We start from the raw sequence: 15,349 nt of genomic DNA, 5'->3' as shown, positions 1-15,349 counted from the left end.
AATCCCGCATTACTGAAAGGTTCATTCCTCCATTTTACTTTAGTGCCTACATCTTAGATACTCTTTGTTTTAACTCCGAATTTCCTGTGCTGGGGTGGAGATGGACTCCACAGGACCCCACGCCCATTCATATCTATCACCATAAGTTGTGGAAAGCCCATTATAAACACCACCTATATCAAGTTTGGAATGGATTTATGTTACCCATTTACTATGCAATTTTTGATAAATCTGCTCCTAAGATTTCCTCACAAGCAGAGATTGACTTGACAGCCTTAGGAACCTGGTTTGGAGAAGAAAAATTTACATATGTAAGAGTTTTCGGCAGTCATGCTAGGCCTCACGTCCTCCCCTTGTATTACCTGACAAACTATTGGATCGAGAGATAGCATATCAGCTTACATCCGAAGGAGTTACAAAGACTCTAAGGAATTCAAAGAAGTAAGTCTGGCCTCCTTTTCCTCTAAGGTGTGGTGTTTACACTCTGCATGACTACAAGCATGCAGAGAAAGAAGTAGAAAAGATAAATACACTGAATCTCGCCACTCTTCCTAACAAATGATTTGATCTAAACAAAGTCGTCTATAATATACTAGAACAGGCAAAACTCATTAAATTTGAACATAAAAAGGATAAGTTTGATGACCTATTCTCCTGGGCCGAGTCATTATTTCAGGTTCAAACGCTAGCTAAAATGAGATATCATGACGACAGGTTAGTCGAATTTAACAAACATAGAGAGCAGAGGTTGCAAACTCTGCCTCTAGATTTGTTAGCCACTGCCCCGATGACATAGTCAAGCGAGCTTGAGCAGTGACTTACCAACGAACCTCCTGCTACATCAGAAATTTTTTAAGAAGTCCAAAGGAGTGAGCAGGAGGAACACCAGAGGAAAGAACAAGAGGAAGCATAGAGGAAGGAACAAGAGGAAGCACAGAGGAAAGAACAAGAGAGAATATGTGAAGAGGAACAGAAAAGGCAGCAGGAGCAGAGCAGCAAGGATGTGAATGTCAATACCCAGATTGACCCAAGGTTGCTCCAGGAATGGCAGCAATTCGATTCAATCATAAGCAATCTGGAAAGCTCAAGAGAAGCTGATACATCCAAAGCAACTGATACATAGGATACGGCATGAAAAGAGGTTCCAAGCAAAGGAACCAGCGGTCTACCCCCTACTACAGACTTAGAAATAATTCCCAAAGATCCTTCGGATCAAATCATTTTGCAAGTGGAGGATATACCTCCATTGGATGTCTTTTATAGCCCAAAGCACAAGGCCGTAGTAAAGCAACAGTGGAAAAGGAGAAGGATTGATCAACCTTCCCTGTTCCCTGAACAAACAGTGACAGCCAACATAGTTTGGAAGGAGAATTTTGATCCTTCTATGACCTAACAAAGTTGTCCCAATATGCTGGAGCCTATTCGGCGGCCACCATGGACAAGGCATCGGAAGTGAGTAATTTGTTAAAAGAAAAAGACCAGGCAATCACTTCGTTACAAGCATAGCTATTGGAGGCACGGAAGAAAGTAGAACAATTAGAACAGCAATTGTCCACGTAGCAACAGTTAAATAATCAATTGAACAAGCAGTTACATGAAGAGAAACAGAGGGTCGATTCGAGTGCGATCCAAAAGCAGAAAGAACTATCGGATGCATTAGCAAAATTAGAGACAATGAATGAACAGATGGTAAAGACAAAAGATGAGCAAATTGCTCAATTATTAGGTCAAATAGAGAAGTTCAAGAGTCTTCCGTAGCCTGCCGATTTTAGAATAGAAGCACTACAGATTAATAAGGCACTAGTAACACAACTAAGATTATGGTGTTATAAAATTGCTCAAGTTGAACCCCTGTGTGACATAACAGCATCAATAATTGATAAATCAATCGATGCTAGACAATACTTAGAACAGGCCGATGAGACCTTAACAGATTTTCTTACTTGGCAAGACACTAATGAGGGACAGGTAGCAAATTTGCCTAAACTCCTAGAATCCCATAAAGAAATTCTATTTATGGAGTGGCAGTCGCAATTGATGAAGGCAGAGAGAGTAGTTTCTAGATGCAAATTATCCACAAGTAATTTGATTGAATTAATTAACAATACTCTCTATTTATCTAATATGATCTCTCAATGTACACCAGGTAAATTACTATCAGCCAAAACATTGGAGCAATCATGTTATCAAGAGCTGGAAAAGAATGGGAGATTGATCACAGGTATTAAAAGTTTAACTTGGGACACCTATTGGTTGTTCCTAGTAAAACCATACAGCCAGAGAGCTGCCCTCAAATGCCTAACAGATGCAATCGGGTGTATCATTACCGATATACACGATACCACCTATTCTGCTCAACTCAATTCTCGTCTCAGCCGCCCTCAAGAAGTGGAACCGATGCTAGCAATATGCCAACTCAGGTCGAAAGGGAAATAGCCAGAATTATGAATCATGCTGCCGACTGCTAGATTGCTTTGGGGAAGATATTCAAGATCAAGTTGTACCAATTTAGTAGCACTTTAATTTTGTAGTTAGTTAGTTTAATTAAGTATTTATAAACCCTTTCATGTATTTAGAAAGGGTCGCAAGTTTTTGTATATGACTTAAACCTGAAGTTGCACTACTGTACTTCAGGTATATTTTTTATAAAGACTGGGCCAATTATTCCAATTTTGATAATGAAGCTTTTATGTGGATGTGCACTACTGCCTTTATTTAAAAGTATTTCTGAGTCGGAAGAAGGAATTCGAATTGCGATTGATGTTGGGAATGATTTGCAGCTCATATGGTACTACTATCTATGTCTGAATTCATTCTTTTTATGTGAATTATTATTTGATAATTCTTGATATTATTGAATATATGCATGTGTTTTAACAACATTCTTTATACTTTCCACTATTGGATGTGTACAGCGTGCTTTTCTTCTAATCATACATGTATCAGTAATATAAAAAGATAAGTGTAACCATGTTTTATTAATTACTTTGTTCAACTTTTTGAACAAAGCAATTATTATATGAATGAATGTCTACGTTTATTGAATAGAGTCATCTATATGCCTATTGATGAACAGAGATCATCGAATGTTGCACTTAAGAATAGAAGCTTCCTGGGATAGAATAGTCATTTGTATTTTCGATGTTAGATTAAGTCATCCATTCATTATCACTTATTAGAAAACCAATCACTTATCCATCCCTTTTTATTCATTACTGGGAAACTGGTCCCATTATATCCAGTCGGAGCCACCATCCCAAATGGAAAAGGAGCTGTATTAAGGTCCGGACTGGGTGGTTATCCCCCGATGTTGATGCAACGATTTTCGAGGCATCAACACTTTTGGCGCTAGAAGGAGGGCATGAACTGTGAATGGCGAGCAAACCCAAATCTACAGTCCATTCTGAGAGTAAATCTCCCTCCACATCACCTCGTACTTCCCAATTGCATGCTGGTTCTCCAGCATCCAAGCGAGAAGAAGAGGAATCAACTACCACTGCTCAAGCCCACAATACTCCAGAACGATTAAGTCCTGAGTCTCCTGAAGTTCAATTACTCATCCATAAACTTCAAGGCTTCTCGATATCACCACAGAAATCTGAGGTATCTCAAGGCAGTGAGACTTCGCAATTCAATCTACCTCATCCTCTCACCAGACTTCAGAGCGGAAAGCTCGGTATCGAACCTACTGAGTTGCCCTTACCTAAAAGGAAAAGGGCAAAGAAGAACACTGAAGGATCTGACAGTGAAGCATTCTCATCCACATCCTCCATCTCATCTTCCCCAGTGCGAAGTCAGCCATCCACTCCCTCATTACATATTGTTGTTCATCAGGGATTAGGAACTTCAACATCCCAACCTGCTCAATCCTCAATATCAATTCCTTCCCAAACATCTAGAATTTCATCAGCAATCTCATCCACTACTGGTGTTTCAATGGCAGATCCATGGAATAGTCCTGGTGCGGTCAATATGCCTGCACCATTACATGCATTGCCTGATTCTCCTGAAAAATGGCTACCCAAGTTTAATCCAGATGCTGGAACACAAGCTGAAGAACATATTAATAACTTCATGTTATCAGTTAATTTGAAAGGAGTAACAAAGGAAGATGTTGTCGTTAAGCTTTTCCCTTATACTTTGCAAGGATCAGTGGGATCTTGGTATTTTTCCCTGCCCTTTGGATCCATTACCAGTTGGAACATTTGCCAAGAACAATTTCTTACTAAGTATGGTGATGATAGATCTTTAGCCACATTAATCAATGATCTCTCCAATCTTAGGATAGAGCATAAGGAACCAATTAAAGAATTCAACTCGCGATTCAATAAACTCTTGAATAAGATTCCAACGGCCTCCAAACCAAGTGAGCAAATCAAAAGTGAATGGTATATAATTGCCCTACCCGCCAATATAGCTATTTTCGTAGACAGGGCTACAAAACCAACTTTAGCTGAAAACATGAAAGAAGCACTTGCTGTGGAAAAATGTATTAATGCTCCAGAAAGCTGCTCTTGAAGATAGAAAATTCAAAAAAGTTTCTTTTAAAGATGATTCAAAGAAGAAAACCCCTAAAGATCCATATGATATGGAAGGTTTACAAAAGGTCCTCAAGACTATATCAAATGAAATGGTTGAAATCAAAAAACAACTAGCTAAAACCTCAACAAAAATGCCATTTAGGAATTTCAAGAAAACTGAATCAAAACCACCAAATGTTATATCTAATGCAGATTCAGATCCTGAAGAGGAAGAAGAAGATGAAACAATTTCACCATCCGATGAATTCGAAGAAGAGGAAGTTGTTGAATGCCATGGAATGTGGGACTTCATATTACCTAACTCCGATATAGAAAATGAACAAGAAGCTTTTCCTGTGACTACTAGGAGTAAAGGTTCCCCTGAACTTGTCTAGGCAAGTTCAAAGAAAAGGAGTGCAGGTACTACTACTACAAAGGAAAAGGTACCCACAAAGAAGCCGGCTGCAACAGTACCTCAAAACCAACCATCATCCTCAAATATACCTTCAACATCTAAAACGTTGGTAGTATCGGATTCAATGGATTACAATATTGTTGATGATATGAAGAAGACTAAGGCAAACATCACCATGTTTGAACTTAGCAAATTAAAACATCAACAGAAATTGCTTCTTAAGGAACTGAATGCAGTTCCTTCTTCGCCTCTTCCTAGTGCTAAAGCTACAAATGATTCAGGTCAACCACCTTCTGGTAGGGTTGAAGCTACTGATACGATTCTAATTGGAGACAGATCAAATTCCCATACTCCTCCTTTCCTCTTAACGTTTGAGATCTATAATCGAAATCTACACAATTGTTTGATTGACTCAGGGGCTTCCTCTAATATAATGTCGACTTCAGTTTGTTCCAAACTGAACATTGAACCCCAAAAGTCTGCAATTCATATTGTACAGTTAGATAGAACTAAGGTCCAGGTTTTAGGGGAAATCAACTCAGTAACTATCAGATTATCGATTGATCCTAGAGTAGTTCAAAGAATTGATATTTTGATCGCTGATATACTTGAATTTTATGGGTTGATTTTAAGTAGAGATTGGTCCGAAAAACTCCACGGTTATATTTCCACCGATTAGTCTCATATGTGGTTACCTTATAAAGGAAAACCGAATCAGATCAAGATTGATCGGGAGAAACACATGACCCATACAGTTACCGAGTTTGAACAAGAAAACCAACCAATAGAATTTAATAACAATATCTTGGGGAATTATTCATCTGAATCATTCTTTGGCAACTTCACCGCCCAACCATCTCCTTTCCAAATTAATAATTTCACATCTCAGATCGAAAATTTCTCACAAACAGATAGGTCAAGATGTTTTAATATTACTGAGGAAATTGTAAATAAAATTGTTGATAGTTATTTATTTTGGTCACTATATTTTGACTGATCTAAGTCCAATTAAGGCTCAGGAGCAGGATGTATTTTGGTTAGCCCTCAGGGAGAAAAAACTATGTTATCATGTAGATTGGAATTTGAATGCACAAATAATACAGCTGAATATGAGGCCCTAGTCCAGGGACTTTACAAAGCGATTGGCCTCAAGGTTCAATATTTGAAAGTGTTTGGTGATTCAGAAATTGTTATTAAACAGGTGAGAAATACAATTCATTGCCTCTCTGGTCATCTCAAACACTATCAGTCTCTGGTACAAGAACTCACCTCTCAATTTTTAGCATTTAATATTTCTCCCACCCCTAGGTCCCACAATGTAGCAACTGACTTGCTAGCCAATGTTGCTTCTAAACTCCTACCTTCCAAAGATTATAGCCCAGATAGATTTTCAGTAGAGTTAATTTTTAGACCATCGATTCCTGACAATGTCACCAATTGGCGAGTGTTCAATCACGATGAAGACATCTTACATTTTTTGACTTCCGACAAGTCCTACGATGATCAGATCATTGAGGAAAGTGATCATGATCTTCAGATGAAAGAAAAACACGAGGAAAACTCAATACCAAAACCTGTGGTTAAACTTGAGGATCTCTACGATATTAAAGACAGGTTTAAACAGGTAACCAATTCAAAGCTCCAAAGTTCCACCTTAAGATTTGAATTGATAAACCTTGGTACTGAGCAGAACCCTCAAAACATTAATTTGGGATTAGGACTTTCTGTGGAAGAAAGGATAGCATTCATTAGATTATTAAGAAAAAATAAACATGTCTTCGCTTGGAAATATGATGATTTAAAAACATACGATACATCCATCATCCAACATACCATTCCAATGCTTTCTGAACAAAAACCAGTTCAACAAAAGTTGAGGAAAATACATCCGAACTTAGAGAGTCAAATAAAATCAGAACTCAATAAACTCTTGAAAGCTAAGATTATTTTTCCCGTTCGGCACTCAAACTAGGTTTCCAATATGGTGCCTGTTAGGAAGAAAAATGGCGACATCGGGATTTGTATAGATTTCAGAAATCTGAATAAGGCGAGCCAAAAAGATAATTTCCCATTACCTACCATGGAGCAGATACTCCATTCAGTAGCAGGTTCTGAGTTAATGTACTTTTTAGATGGTTTTTCAGGATATAACCAAATTTTGGTCCATCCTGATGATAGACTCAAAACTACCTTCAGAACAAAATGGGGAACTTACGCTTATTAGAAAATGTCTTTTGGACTTATTAACGCAGGAGCTACATTCCAAAGAGCAATGGATATAGCCTTCAAAGGATTGATCAACAAAATAGTAGTTGTCTATTTAGATGATATTACTGTATTTTCCAAGAAAAGATACAATCATTTACATGATTTGAATCAAATCTTTGAACACTGCAGAAGGTATGGTATTTCACTCAATCCCAAAAAATCCTTCTTTGCTCTTAATCAAGGAAAGATCTTGGGCTTTATCGTTTCCAAAGATGGTATTTATATTGATCCGGATAGGATTAAAGAGATTTCTAAAATTCCATTTCCTCATAAGAAAAAATCCATGCAGTCATTTTTAGGTCAAATTAACTTTTTCAAGAGATTTGTTCCCGATTTTTCCCACATCATTTTACCATTACAAACCATGATTAAGAAAAATTTAGTGTTTAGATGGGGATCTGTAGAAAGGGAAGCATTTGATTCAATCAAACAATCAATAATCAATGCCCCCGCTTTAAACACTCCTAATTTTTCTAATCATTTCATATTGTACACTATCGCATCCGATTCATCTTATGCAGCAGTACTCACTCAGATTAATGATCACAACTTGGAAGCACCGATTTCATTTTATAGTTCAAATCTGCAGGGTGCTAAACTAAATTATTTTGAAGTTGAAAAACAAGCCTTTTCTGTGTATAAAGCTGTCAAACATTACAGACCCTTCCTTTTAAAAGCCCATACAAAAGTTATAGTTCCTTTTCCTGCAGTAAGGCAATTACTAATCCAAAGGGAATTAGGTGAAAAAAGGGAAAACTGGGTTACAACACTTCAAGAATATGACTTGGAAATCAAGCCAACAAAGATTGTTAGAGGCCAAGATTTTTGTAGGTTATTAGCAGGAGCATCCAACATTCAAGAACTAGGTGATACAGAACATATTGAAGAAATCAACCAGATAAGTATCACTGATTCTGAATCGCAATATGCAGACTTGATCTTTTATTTGAAAAATGGATATGCACCTCCTAATCTTTCTTATAAAAACAAACGGGCCATTAGATTAAAAGCAAAAAACTTCATAATCATTGATGATGTACTTTTTAGGCAGAATTATGATTCAATTTTATTAAGATGCCTAGAAAAACCTGAAACACAAAAGGTTTTGCAGGAACTACATGATGGACCAATAGGAGGACATTTTGGAGCTGACACAATAGCCCACAAAATCATTCATGCTGGATATTATTGGCCCACCCTATTCAGAGATACTCATGAATATGTAAGGAAATGCCGAAGTTGTCAAATCTCCAGTGGAAGACAAAGAAAACCAGCTTTCCCTTTGCAACCAGTCAACATTGATCAACCTTTTGAACAATGGGGATTAGATATCATTGGGGAAATAACTCCACAGTCCTCCAAACAACATAAGTATATCCTTACTACTACTGATTACTTTACTAGGTGGGTTGAAGCAATTCCTTTAAAGACAACAAACTCTGAAGTAATTATAGAGTTTATAGATCAATTCATCATTACCAGGTTTGGTGTCCCAAATGCTCTTGTTTTCGATAATGCATCTTATTTCTATGGAAATGCTATGTTTGAGTTCGCTATTAAAAGAGGATTTAAATTGAAATATTCTGCAAATTACTATCCCCAGGGTAATGGTTTAGTAGAGTCTACCAATAAGAATCTAGTTAAAATTATTAAGTGAACTATTGAACAGAATCATAAAAATTGGCACAAATCTTTAATATTCGCACTATGGGTTGATAGAATAACGCAGAAGGCTTCCATAGGTACTTATCCATTCAACCTTGTATATGGGAAAGAAGCAGTGCTACCAACCAATCTAGTGCTTCCTTCTCTAGCCCTAGTTCAGTTTATTGAAGAAAGCCCCTCTTCTTCTATTCAACTTAGACATAATCAAATCTTAAAATTAGAAGAAGAAAGAGAAAAGGCCAAAATTACTCATGCAAAACATCAACAAATTATCAAGTCATCTTTTGATTCAACTTCATCTAGTTCAAAACAATTACAGGTTGGTGCCCTAGTTCTGAAATGGGACAAAGCCCATGGGGATAAAGGAAAACACACCAAGTTCGAGAAGATGTGGCTTGGACTATTTTAGATCTATGAGAAGATAGGCCATTCGACATTCATATTACAAGATTTATCAGGAAAGAGAGATTCTCTTCCTATTAATGGCCTCATCTTAAAGATATTCTTCAATTGAGGAGGTAACCCCTTCTCCCTTTTTTTCAAGTTTGGTAGAATTTGTAGTTTTTAGGAACATTAGGAAATAAAGTTGTAAGATATCTTCCATTGGCCTTTGCTATATTGAAAAGTTGCTCAAAAGAAGTAGTTTTGATATTTACTTTTAAAATAGAAGCCTTAAACAAAGGACACAATTTCTAGGAAATTAGGTATATTCACATTCTGAAACCCCATTTCATTTTTGTGAAATATTCTCAAGATTTAGAACTGCTGTAAATCATTTTATGGTTTTCAAACTGGCCACAAAAAGGTTATCAATATCAAAATAGAAACTAATTCAATCTTAGCATCTTCAACTCTTACCCTGTCATCCATTCTCTCCTAAGGAGAAAATTGTCCATCCCATTCATCCAAGTTTATGATTACTTAGAGTGTAATTCTAAAATATTTGATATAAAAGATAAGGGGTCTTATTACAAGCCTGCTTACCATGATCATTGGGAAATAGTTTAACCGACATTACCAACACTGCATACCAAAACAGGGTAATGGCTTATAATCATAAGACAAGGGGTCTCATCACGAGCCAGCTTGTTCAGTCAGATTACAACCAGTGAATGGCATTGTCAAATAGCTGGCCACCAAACCAGGACAATGGCTATTTATCTTACAAAATAATAGAAAAGGAAAAAAGAAATACAAAATATGAAAGCATATTTTGAATTCATTCTTTTAATAATACTCTGAAATGGATGGGATAATGGACAGTCAAATGGTTAAAAGGTACCCCTGTCGAAACTATAAACGTTTGCTGGTAGCAGAGGCTCTACCTATGACAAAGGAGTCAATTAAAAAGGCTAAGTTGGAAAGGTTTTTTGTTTTATCATTATCAACCAATAGAGGCCAATTTAAAACTTAGAATGTATCTAATTTTAACAAGAGAAGGAATTAGCAAAAATAGCTCTTATTATATTCAGAATGTATGTATACCCAGTTATATTAGAATTTTCCTCTTTGATAAGACTTGTATACAAAGAATGTCTAAGTATTTCAATATTTCTTAGAGATAATTGTTTCTCCCAGCGAATCGCCAATTGTTGTGTTGTACAACAACCCCCCATTTCATAAAATTTTACTTTCAAAACTATAATATGAAATGGGTCCCTTTTAGATTAAATTGGTATCAACTTATCATTCCTCAAAAGGTCCGAAAAGAAACAAAACATTATAAACCTTTTGAGACAATATATAATCGGTCTTACAATAAAAAATGAATAATTCTTTAGTATTGCGATAAAGCGATCGCAAGATCGCATATCTCAATAACAAAGGATGCATAACAAAAGACCCATTGGTTTTCCCCAATGCGACAAGCGCGAATAACTATCGGATATCGGAAAGGTAAGCAATCGTAACAAAAGGCTCCTCTCTTTGCCCCGGTGCGATATCACTATCAGCAATCGGGGAATGTAACATGCATGCAACTAAAAGCCCTCTTCTAAAAAGCTCCCGATACGAATTAGCGATATCGCTATTGGCGATCAGGGATTCCATAATGACACCAATATAACTACTTAAACATTCCTCTGATCCCCGATTGTGATAAAGCTAAGTGCGACTTTCAAAAAGGATTGATAAGGCTTGGGTATATTGTGTTGAATTATTATTAAAAGCCTTTCTCTTCCCGATAGTGATTCACTTGCGCCCAACTGCCAAAACATCAAAGCCACGCTTAAATGAATTATTCAGCCAATAAACGATATGATGAGCATTTAAATGATTGACAGGTTTAAATGGCCAATTAATGAAGCAGTGATGCCAAAATCTCTTCAGAGATTGTATCCGCGACAGTCTTATGTTAATCCTCCATTATTCATTAATTGATATAACTCTTTCATACTTGGTTTGCACCACCTATTCTCCGCATTACGTTCATTTTATCTCCTGTGCAGAGCTCCTCTGAAGCAGCGAATTTAGGCCAAATGGGGAAGAAGTCTAAGAAATTTGGAACAACTTCAGCTTCCATAGTAACAGGACAGCACATTGCTGATCCGGGACCAAGTAAAAATGGATTAATCTCAGACACCACATGTCTTGGTCTCGGTAATACTACTTGGCAGAGCATCTATAATCTGGTTGAGGCTAAAGAGCCTCAGGAAACATCAGTACAAGCTACAATAGACTCGAACCGGAAGTCCGAGGCAACCATAAAGGATTTGGCCGATTCTTACCTACATCGGATAGCAGCTCGAGAGAAAATTCTTCCATACACAGATGTCGTAAGATGGGCAGTTGAGGAAATTCCAATTACAAACAGAACATTTTGCACTATCGACGGGAGAGTATTCGGTTCATTTCAGCCCAATGATTTGAGACAAATGTACCATTTTCCCGAACCAGAGAAGAAGTATAACAAGGCATTTCTGGAGAAATTCAGAGATGAAGATGAAACTGAATCAGCACCTATACGGGAATGGAGACAAAACCCAGCGAAACACAAGCATGAGTCCTCGGGTAACTACTCTATCGATTCCTTGTGTTCTCCTTATTGTTATGCCGGAGCGATGATGCGCAGGATTTGGGGGTTGGATGATTCCTCAAACTTCTCCATAGAGATGGTACCTTTAATGGAAGCAGCATGCAATAGCGAAATAATGGGTTGGGGGAATATATTATCTGATAAGTTAGCAACAGCTATTCTTGAGTTCAGAAACAAATCTCGTGTTACTGAAAGGTTCATTCCTCCATTTTACTTTAGTGCCTACATCTTAGATACTCTCTGTTTTAACTCTGAATTTCCTGTGCTGGGGTGGAGATGGACTCCACAGGACCCCATGCCCATTCATATCTATCACCATATGTTGTGGAAAGCCCATTATAAACACCACCTATATCAAGTTGGCAATGGATTTATGTTACCCATTTACTATGCAATTTTTTACAAACCTGCTCCTAAGATTTCCTCACAAGCAGAGATTGACTTGACAGCCTTAGGAACCTGGTTCGGAGAAGAAAAATTTACATATGTAAGAGTTTTTGGAAGTCATGCCAGGCCTCAAGTCCTCCCCTTGTATATACCCGACAAACTATTGGCTCGAGAGATAGCATATCAGCTTACATCCGAAGGAGTTACAAAGACTCTAAAGAATTCAAAGAAGCAAGTCTGGCCTCCTTTTCCTCTAAGGTGTGGCATTTACACTCTGCATGACTACAAGCATGCAGAGAAAGAAGTAGAAAAGATAAATACACTAAATCTCGCCACTCTTCCTAACAGACGATTTGATCCAAACAAAGTCGTCTATAATGTACTAGAACAGGGAAAACTCACTAAATTTGAACATAAAAAGAATAAGTTTGATGACCTATTCTCTTGGGCCGAGTCATTATTTCAGGTTCAAACGCTAGCTAAAATGAGATATCACGACAACGGGTTAGTCGAATTTAATAAACTTAGAGAGCAGAGGTTGCAAACTCTGCCTCTAGATTTGTTAGCCACTGCCTCGATGACACAGTCAAGCGAGCCTGAGCAGCAACTTACCAACGAACCTCCTGCTACATCAGAAATTTTTGAAGAAGTCCAAAGGAGTGAGTAGGAGGAACTCCAGAGGAAAGAACAAGAGGAAGCACAGAGGAAAGAACAAGAGGAAGCGTAGAGGAAAGAACAAGGGAGAATATGTGAAGAGGAACAGAAAAGGCAGTAGGAGCAGAGCAGCAAGGATGTGAATGTCGATATCCAGATTGACCCAAAGTTGCTCCAGGAATGGTAGCAATTTGATTCAATCATAAGCAATCTGGAAAGCTCAAGAGAAGCCGATACATCCAAAGCGGCTAATACACAGGATACAACATCAAAAGAGGTTCCAAGAAATAATTCCCAAAGATCCTTCGGATCAAATAATTTTGCAAGTGGAGGATATACTTCCATTGGATGTCTTTTACAGCCCAAAGCACAAGGCCATAGTAAAGCGATAGCGGAAAAGGAGAAGGATTGATCAACCTTCCCTGTTCCCTGAACAAACAGTGACAGCCAACGTAGTTTGAAAGGAGGAGTTTGATCCTTCTGATGACCTAACAAAGTTGTCCCAATATGCTGGAGCCTATTCGGCGGCCACCATGGACAAGGCATCAGAAGTGAGTAATTTGTTAAAAGAAAAAGACCAGGCAATCACTTCATTACAAGCACAGCTATCGGAAGCATAGCAGAAAGAAGAACAATTAGAACAACAATTGTCTACACAACAACAGTTAAATAATCAATTGAACAAGCAGTTACATGAAGAGAAACAGAGGGTCGATTCGAGTGCGATTCAAAAGCAGAAAGAACTATCGGAGGCATTAGCAAAATTAGAGACAATGAATGAACAGATGGTAAAGACAAAAGATGAGCAAATTGCTCAATTATTAGGTCAAATAGAGAAGTTCAAGAGTCTTTCGTAGCCTGCCGATTTCAGAACAGAAGCACTACAGATTAATAAGGCACTAGTAACACAAATAAGATTATTGTGTTATAAAATTGCTCAAGTTGAACCCCTGTGTGACATAACAGCATTAATAATCGATAAATCAGTCAATGCTAGACAAGACTTAGAACAGGCCGATGAGACCTTAACAGATTTTCTTACTTGGCAGGACACTAATGAGGGACAGGCAGTAAATTTGCCTAAAATCCTAGAATCCCATAAAGAAATTCTATTTATGGAGTGGCAGTGGCAATTGATGAAGGCAGAGAGAGTAGTTTCTAGATGCAAATTATCCACAAGTAATTTGATTGAATTAATTAACAATACTCTCTATTTATCTAATATGATCTCTCAATGTACACCAGGTAAATTACTATCAGCTAAAACATTGGAGCAACCATGTTATCAAGAGCTGGAAAAGAATGGGAGATTGATCACAGGTATTAAAATTTTAACTTGGGACACCTATTGGTTGTTCCTAGTAAAACCATACAGCCAAAGAGCCACCCTCAAATGCCTAACAGATGCAATCAGGTGTATCATTCCCGATATACACGATGCCACCTATTCTGCTCAACTCAATTCTCGTCTCAGCCGCCCTCAAGAAGTGGAACCGATGCTAGCAATATGCCAACTTAGGTCGAAAGGCAAACAGCCAAAATGATGAATCATGCTGCCGACTACCAGATTTCTTTGGGGAAGATATTCAAGATCAAGTTGTACCAATTTAGTAGAACTTTAATTTTGTAGTTAGTTAGTTTAGTTAAGTATTTATAGACCCTTTCATGTATTTAGAAAGGGTCGCAAGTTTTTGTATATGACTTAAACCTGAAGTTGCACTACTGTACTTCAGGTATATTTTTTATAAAGATTGGGCCAATTATTCCAATTTTGATAACGAAGCTTTTATGTGGATGTGCACTATTGCCTTTATTTAAAAGTATTTCTGAGTTGGAAGAAGGAATTCGAATTGCGATTGATGTTGGGAATGATTTGCAGCTCATATGGTACTACTATCTATGTCTGAATTCATTCTTTTTATGTGAATTGTTATTTGATCATTCTTGCTATTATTGAATATATGCATGTGTTTTAGCAGCATTCTTTATACTTTCCACTATTGGATGTGTACAATGTGATTTTCTTCTAATCATACATGTATCAATAATATAAAAAGATAAGTGTAACAATGTTTTATTAATTACTTTGTTCAACTATTTGAACAAAACAATTATTATATGAATGCATGTCTATGTTTATTGAATAGAGTCATCTATATGCCTATTGATGAACAGAGATCATTGAACGTTGCACTTAAGAATAGAAGCTTCCCGGAATAGAATAGTCATTTGTATTTTCGCTGTTAGATTAGGTCATCCATTCATTATCACTTATTAGAAAACCAATCACTCATCCATCCCTTTTTATTCATTACTGGAAAACTGGTCCCATTATATCCAGTCGGAGCCACCATCCCAAATGGAAAAGGAGTTGTATTAAGGTTCGGACCGAGTGGTTATCCCCCG

This window comes from Pinus tabuliformis, chromosome 2_1, assembly GCF_031772625.1.
Source record: "Pinus tabuliformis cultivar Carrire ecotype Pingquan chromosome 2_1, CPIR1, whole genome shotgun sequence".
NCBI lineage: Eukaryota > Viridiplantae > Streptophyta > Pinopsida > Pinales > Pinaceae > Pinus > Pinus tabuliformis.
Note: the sequence above shows the minus strand (reverse complement) of the source record.